The sequence below is a fragment of the Apodemus sylvaticus genome, chromosome 14 (genome assembly GCF_947179515.1).
Source record: "Apodemus sylvaticus chromosome 14, mApoSyl1.1, whole genome shotgun sequence".
Classification (NCBI taxonomy): Eukaryota; Metazoa; Chordata; class Mammalia; order Rodentia; family Muridae; genus Apodemus; species Apodemus sylvaticus.
In genome coordinates, this window is record NC_067485.1 from 21,942,753 (window position 1) to 21,950,310 (window position 7,558).

At 43.8% G+C, this 7,558-nt stretch overlaps 1 pseudogene; it reads left to right on the forward strand.

Moving 5' to 3' along the window:
* The first annotated feature begins 282 nt into the window (after nucleotides 1–282).
* On the forward strand, nucleotides 283–382 carry LOC127665337 (uncharacterized; annotated as a pseudogene).
* Nucleotides 383–7,558: the final 7,176 nt, after the last annotated feature.

The window sequence follows — 7,558 nt, forward strand, 5'->3', positions numbered from 1 at the left end:
ATAGTGATTAATTTCCATGCTTTTAAATCAAGAGTGGTCCAGCCTGCTTGGGTGAGTGGTTGCCTAGCATGGACGAAGCCTGGGTTTGATCCCCATCATTGTGTAATATCAGCTGTGTGGAGCACGCTTACAATTCCAGCACCCAGGAAGTGGGGGCAAGAAGATCAAGAGTCCAAGATCATTCTTGGCTACATCACAAGTTCAAGGGCAACCTAGGATACATGAGGTCTTGCTTTAAAAAGAAATTGAATCATGTTAGTTTCTAAAAGATTGTTCCAGGGCCTGCTTAGGCAGCACATAGACTAAAATTGGAACTACAGAAAAATTAGCATGGTCCCTGTACAAGGAGGACATGCAAATTCATGAGGTGTTCCATATTTTTTCTGAAAAGAAAACTGGCTTTGCCTATTTCTTATTAAAAACAAAAAACAAAAAAAAACCTGATGTAAAATAAAATGTTCCAGGAGCTGGAAAGATGGCTCAGCAGTTAAGAGCATTTGATGCTTCTCCACAAGACCACGGTTCAATTCTCAGCACCCATATGGGCTCACCACTGTCTGAGACCTCAGTCTCAGGGGATCCCAACACCCTCTCTGGCCTCTGAGGGCCCTGAGTGCAGACTGGCACACAGACCTCCATGCAGGCAACACATCCGTACGCATAAAATTAAAAGAACTTTGCACTCTTGTCTCTGGAATATAATCCCTGGGCATTTGACTTTTTAACATTATTCTGCTATTGCATATGCACTGTCTATGTTTGTCTGAGCACTACATGCATGCCTGGTGCCTGCGAGGCAGCAATGCATCAAGACCCCTAGAACTGGTGTCACAGATGACAGTGAGCACCATGCTGGGAATCGAACCCAGGTCCTCTGAAAGAGCAGCCTGCGCTCTTGACCACTGACCATTTTTCTACCCCAGTTTAATATTTTTTGATGTCCATGTGAAAGCAATGACTGCCACATCACAGAAGTTGCCTGACCTCATAATGGTTAAAGGGATGTAGGGTTCGGTGATATGAAAATTTAAAAACTGACCAGATTCACTAGGCCCCTCCCTGCCCAAGTTAGCGTGCATGTGTGCAGTGCTCATGCAGCTATGTGCACATGCGTGCGTGCATGCGTGTGTGTGTGTGTGTGTGTGTGTGTGTGTGTCTTTTTGTGCATCTGTGTGCATGTGTGTGCATGTGCATGTGCGTGTGTGTATGTGTGTGTGTGTGTGTGTGTGTGAATCTTTTTGTGCATGTGTGTATGTGTGTGTGTGTGTGTGTGTGTGAGAGAGAGAGAGAAAGAAAGAGAGAGGGAGAGAGTTGATTTGTGAAAGGATGCTGAGGTGTAATTACCCTCAGGAATAAGGTGTTTTAGGAGAAATGGCCGGCCTTGAAGCTGTAATTGAGCTGTAACCTGGGAGTAAAAGCATTAGAAATAAAAAAAAAAAATAAAAAAATAAATAAAAAGCACCTTTGCATATAAAACAGAGTAACAGAACCTTAAAGGAAAGGAAAGAGGCTTTCTCTTAGAGCCTTAGAGAGGAGCTTCATTGTGTGTGAGCATAAGAGAAGGGGGGAAGGGAGAAGCAGGCAGAAGAGAAAGCACCTTCAAAGAAATCCCTAGAACAAAGAAAATATCTAACTTTTATAACCTTTGCGGGAACAGGAAGTTTCACATCATGTGATTTAGTTCAACATAGACTACAAGACAGGGTCCTGGAAGATTCAGTCCTGGAGGGCGCTGCAGTGGGTGTGGCCTGATGCCCTCCAGGCTGTGGGGATCTGGCCTCTTAAGAGCCATCACTGTCTTAAGGGGGTAGTGTTCTAACAAGAGCTTTTTCTTGGTTGTTTATTCTGTGTCAGGATTTTGTTGTGCAGCCCAGGTTGGCCTTCCTAGTGCTGGGATTAGTTCCAGCCTTTTTACAAGAACAATAATCCCATTCAGAAAGGGGAGACCCTCATGACCAACCCTCTCTGAAAACTCTCCTTGTCTTAAATCATGACCATGGGATTTAAGACCTAATGTGAATTTTAGAGAAACACAAACATCCAAGCCATATTTTTCGTGCTTTAATGTCACAGAAATCAATACCTCCATCCATGCAGTCATCAACAACAGGAGAGAGATGAGGATCTCTTAGGTCAGAGACATATGGGTAGAGTATCTGAGTACACTGGGAAGATCCTAGAATGGGATTTGTTGGTGGACAGGAGGAAGCAGGACAGGGATACAGAAAGAGATCACAGATGATGCCCAGTTGTAGATGTTAAGAAGCCTTGTCACAAACTCATTTAAATTACATTAAACTGATGAGACATGGTGAAAACCAGAGAGGTTTAATCAACACATCGGGAAAAGAACCAGTAACCTTAAGTCTATCTTTGGGGTACGTTATGAGCTCTGGATTTAAACAGAATTGAGGCAGGGGCAAAAGGTCTGTGTAATCAAACAACTCTATACAAGGTCCTGCCCACCACTGTGTGAGCTTGAGTCTTGCAAGGTAACCTAGCAAACTGTCAATCTGTTTATCACTGCCAACACCCAAGGAGACTAATCTGGTTTCTCTAAGACAATCTGCTCCACCATGTAACCTCTACGTCACAGATAACGGTTCTCACTGTGGTAGTGGTCCGATCTGCAAGGTTTGCTCATGTTGGAATCCACAGTGACTGACTTATCTGTTTGTGTGCTTTTGGCCTTGAAGGTCCCCCCACCCCACCCCAGTTCACTAAGGCAGGTGAGGGAACCAAACACTCTTGGAGTGATCAAGTCTCTGCAGAGTCACTTGGCGGTCTGAGCCAAAGCAGAGACAGACACAAAATAAAAGCAAGAAGAGCCAGGCTTGTGGTTACCTTGTGGGCCCTAGTGAAGAGCCACGCCCTTGGCTGCCTGCCCACACCGCTCTGTGTCCCCAGAGTCTGAGGAGCACACGTTGATAAACCCCATGCGTACAAAGGCATACTTCTGGGTCTGCTGCTGAGACACCAAAACTAAGACCAGGGCATGAGTGACATTTGAACTAAAGGAGAGGAGGCAGGAGACTTGATTGGCATTGTTTTCATTACATTCAACATTTTCGAAGACTTTTATGTAAACTGAATTACTTTTCCTGTTAAAGCCAAGTTATAAGTGTCCTGCAGGGGCAAAGATCTCCCAGAAAAAGACATTTGTGCTTCTTCCTTTGGCCGAATATGGAAACAATGGGCCCCAAAGAATTAGAGTTCCTGAGGAATCCCATACTGGGTGAAGGTAGGAAAAGGCAGATGCCTGGCACCAGCAGGAGGAGGTATTTGCCTCTCAGGAAATGACCTACAAGGTTCTGACAGCTTACCAGACTATCTTGAGGAACAACCTGGAGCCCAGAGAATGAGGGGTGAATAAGAGGAAGACACCTTGACTAGGGCCTCTTTTCTATGCGCCCCTCTGCCTTCTTTTGAAACCTAAATCTCATGTCAAGATGGGCTGGGGTGGGGTTATCACACCTTTTTATATATTCCTTTTTCCGGTATAGTCAGGATGTATAAGCATCTCTCTTCTGTGTGTGTGTGTGTGTGTGTGTGTCTCACTTTTTCTCTAGCTCCCCCATGTTTGTATATTTGTATCTGTCTGTCTGTGTGGGTGGGTGTGGGTGTTTCTCTCTGTGTGTCTGTCTCTCTGTATGTGTGTCTCTATCTCTGTCACTGTCTGATGAGACTAACCGAGATTGGAATACCATGCCTCTCAGAGGAAGTGACCTCCAGGCTGACCCTGTAGGACATAGGGAAAGAGTGCATTCTGAGCTGCCTGCAGACTTAAGGTGCCAGAGTTTCTATTCAGAGCCTGGGCGCTGGTAGCCTTAACAAACTAGACTCAGTCACCCATCCTAGGTCATCTACCATCCCAGCAACCACCCTCCCAGAAGACCATGGGAACTCAACCCTCCTTGGCCTTTTCTCCTGCAATTTGTCCCCTATTCAACTTCCCATGAGAAATGTGTATATATGTGCATATATGTATATGTATGTATATATGTATATATGTATATATGTATGTATGTATATATGTGTATATGTGTATATGTATATATGTATATGTGTATATATGTATATGTGTATATATGTGTATATGTGTATATGTGTATATGTGTATATATGTGTATATATATGTGTGTGTATATATGTGTGTGTGTATATATATATATATATTTTTTTTTTTTTTGCCAGCTCCAGGAAAATTTTAACATTCCCTTCTCCGTGTGACTCAGTGTCCCTGTTACATCATAGGTCCTCATTTTAACATTCCCTTCTCCGTGTGACTCAGTGTCCCTGTTACATCATAAATCCTCATTAAATGCACATCGTATATTAACAAATACACCTAACCATGATACTCAGTAACTTTTTTCTAACCCACCTCCATGTTCTGAGCCTTGATGTTGCCTACTGCACTCACTGATCAAAGAAAGGCCCAGCAGCTCAGAGGCTTTGAGGGAAGAAATGGAACTAACTAAGTCTGAAGGCTGAGTTCCAGAGAGAAAACTCAGGCTGGGACAGCAGTTCACATAAACTCTCCCTAATGTTTCCTAAGAATTCTCCAGGGGCACGTACGTTTTCTAGCTGGGTAATTAAGAAATAGTTACATCCTCCAGAGACTAGCGGAATGCCCTAGATAATTTCTCAATTTTGATTTAGCGAAAGGGTGAAATAACTATGCTATATTCTTTTTGGTTAGTGCCTGTTAGCATCAAACTAAGTAACGGCTTAGGCACACCATGGACGGGTCTGATGGGGAATCTCCTGAGCTGCTATAGAAGTTTCCTTATGCCACCTCCTATTTCTTGTCTTCTACTCCCAGTAGCTTTAATTATCAATAGTGCAGACATTGTTATGGGTGTATTTATTCACTGAACATAAATAAAATCCAAAGAAAAAGAAACATACAAAACAAGTATGCTTTGTTACACAGTTTATACCGGAAATCAGGAAAGAGAAGCTTGGGTGATTCTCGGGGCTCACGAGTGTTTTATCTGCCGCGCTTATGTCTTAAAAGATGCTCCTAGCTAATCCTGAATGCAAACCAAGCATCCGTTCTGTGGGTGGATTAGCATTCGCATAATTTATCTTTGGATTTAAAAAAAAATCCGTGACTAATTTTAAGAGTAACTTCTACACAGTCCTAAACACTTGGGAAAATTTATTACCAGGCCAATGTGTTTATCTTCGTGCAGGTGAAAGTTTATCTCCCCGAAACTTCCGAAGCGAAGTCAGAGTGGCTGAGTGACTCACCTGGGACCGCATAAGCTCATTGGTGATCAAGACATCAAACAGGGGCTGGAGAGACCCCTCAGCAGTTGAGAGCACTGACTGCTCTTCCAAAGGTCCTGAGTCAAATCCCAGCAACCACACGGTGGCTCACAACCATCTGTGACGAGATCTGATGCCCTCTTCTGGTGTGTCTGAAGACAGCTATAGTGTGCTTATATATAATAAATAAATAAATCTAAAAAAAAAAATCAAAAGTTGGAAATCCAGATTGGCTTTTCTCCAAGCTCTCTCCACCAATGTTACTTCCCCACCCCACATCCCATGGTGAGGGAGGTGTGGCTATGGGCGGAGCGTGCGGTTGCTCAGTTTGTCCTGGAAGAAGAGAGTGCTTTGGCTTTTTCCCTTTCCTGTCTCAGCCCTAGGGTGATGCTGAGAATCCCAGGCTGGGGACACATTCTGGTTTGTTGGTTTGTTTGTTTAGGGTGGTTGTTGGTTGCTTTTTTTTCTTTTAATTATTTTAAAAGTAATTTTTATGTATCTGAGTGTTTTGCTTGCATGCATCTAGGTACAGCATGTGTGTGCAGTGTGCCCACAGAGGCTGGAGGAATGCACTGGAGCCCTTACAACTGGAGCTACAGATGATTGTGATGAGGGTGCTGGAACTGGACCAGGATCCTCTGTAAGAATGACACATGCTCTTAAGGGCTGAGCCATCTCTCCAGGGCCTGTCTGCTCGAATTATGAGACAGGATCTCATGTAGTCCAGGCTTGCATCAAATGTGGTATAAACTGGAGAATGACCTTGAACCTTCCATCCTCCTGCCTCCACTCCCCAAGTGCTGACGTTAAGGTATGCACTACCATACCTGGCTCATACTTATACATTTTAAATAGGAAGTGCGTACAATCTGCAATAAGTTGAGTTGTATTTTATTTTATTTTATTTTTTCTGAGATGGAAGTCCGGTGTGAACATTTTTACCACCATGACAGACTAAAGATTCTCATTGCTTTCCCTAGAGCATCTCGGTACAGTCACACAAATGCTCCAGGAGAATGCTAAACAGTGCTATGCCTGTTTCAACAAAGCCCGAGCAAGAGCTGACAGGGAACTGTTAGCAGGTAGGCAACCACTGGCATCGGAGGAAGCAGCAGCGTGGTTAAACGAGATAATCCCCCTGAGATAGCCTCAAGAAAGCCCCCTTCCACCTCCTCCTCTTCTTCATAGATTCCAACAAATTAGACTTTTCAAACATACTAGATTAAAACAGAATTGAATCTGATAAAGGACACACAACAGATTTTTAAGAAGTTACATTATCTGACATTAACTTTTTATCACTTTTTTAAAAAAAAATCTGTTTAAGGGCTGGCAAGCTGGCTTAGCAGGAAGCTGTAACACGCTGAGTTCTTTAGAACAACTAAAGGACTCTGGCTCAACAGAGCAAAAGGAAATTCTTTGGGACACATATGGATTGTGTGAGGTTGGTCTCAAATAGAGGTCCAAGAGTTACCTGTGGTAGCAAACGCCTGCAGTCTTGCACTCCAGAAGCTGAGGCAGGAGGACCAAGAGTTCAGTGTCAACTAGAGCTGCATAGTGAGAGGAAAAAAAAAATCCAGTGAACTCCTTCTCGGCTGTGTTTTGGATCTCAATGAAGGTCTGTGGTGTAAGGAAGTAGATACAGAAATGGGGGATTTGTGAACCCTGGAAAAGGCAGGGCACACACACCAAAGTGTAGGGACCTACGGCAAATGAAGAGTCACGGTCCTTAGAGAAGACACTGTGTAAAGCTGCCTCTGGGTCCAGGAAAGAGGGAAGAGCACTTTTTTCCTGTATCGTCTCCACGGAGGAGGTTTTCTACTCTCAGGTCTGAAGCCCAGGCTCCTATGATCCTATTCATCTACCTTAGAAGTTAAGCAAGTGTGTTTAGGGGCTGGCGAGATGTCTCTGTGGCTACAAGTACTTAACTGCTCTTCCAAAAGAGTCCCAGATTCAGTTCTCAGCACTCCCATTGGGTGGCTTACAACCACCTCCAGCCTTGGCTTCCAAGGGATACTGGCATATATGGGGTATATGTATATGTATGTGTGCGTGCACAAGCACACACACACACACACACTTTTTCAAGTAAAATAAACAGGTACATTTTGGGGGCATACATCTTCGGTTTCTAAATATTGACAGAAACCTCCACAGGCCATTTTCTGACAGAGACCTCAGTGCACAGTTTGTCAGTTGTCATCCATGGCTGCTTGGGTTGGATTTAAACTGAGTAGTCTGGCTTGGGGACATCTATCATCAAACCACATTTCTTCTCATGTGC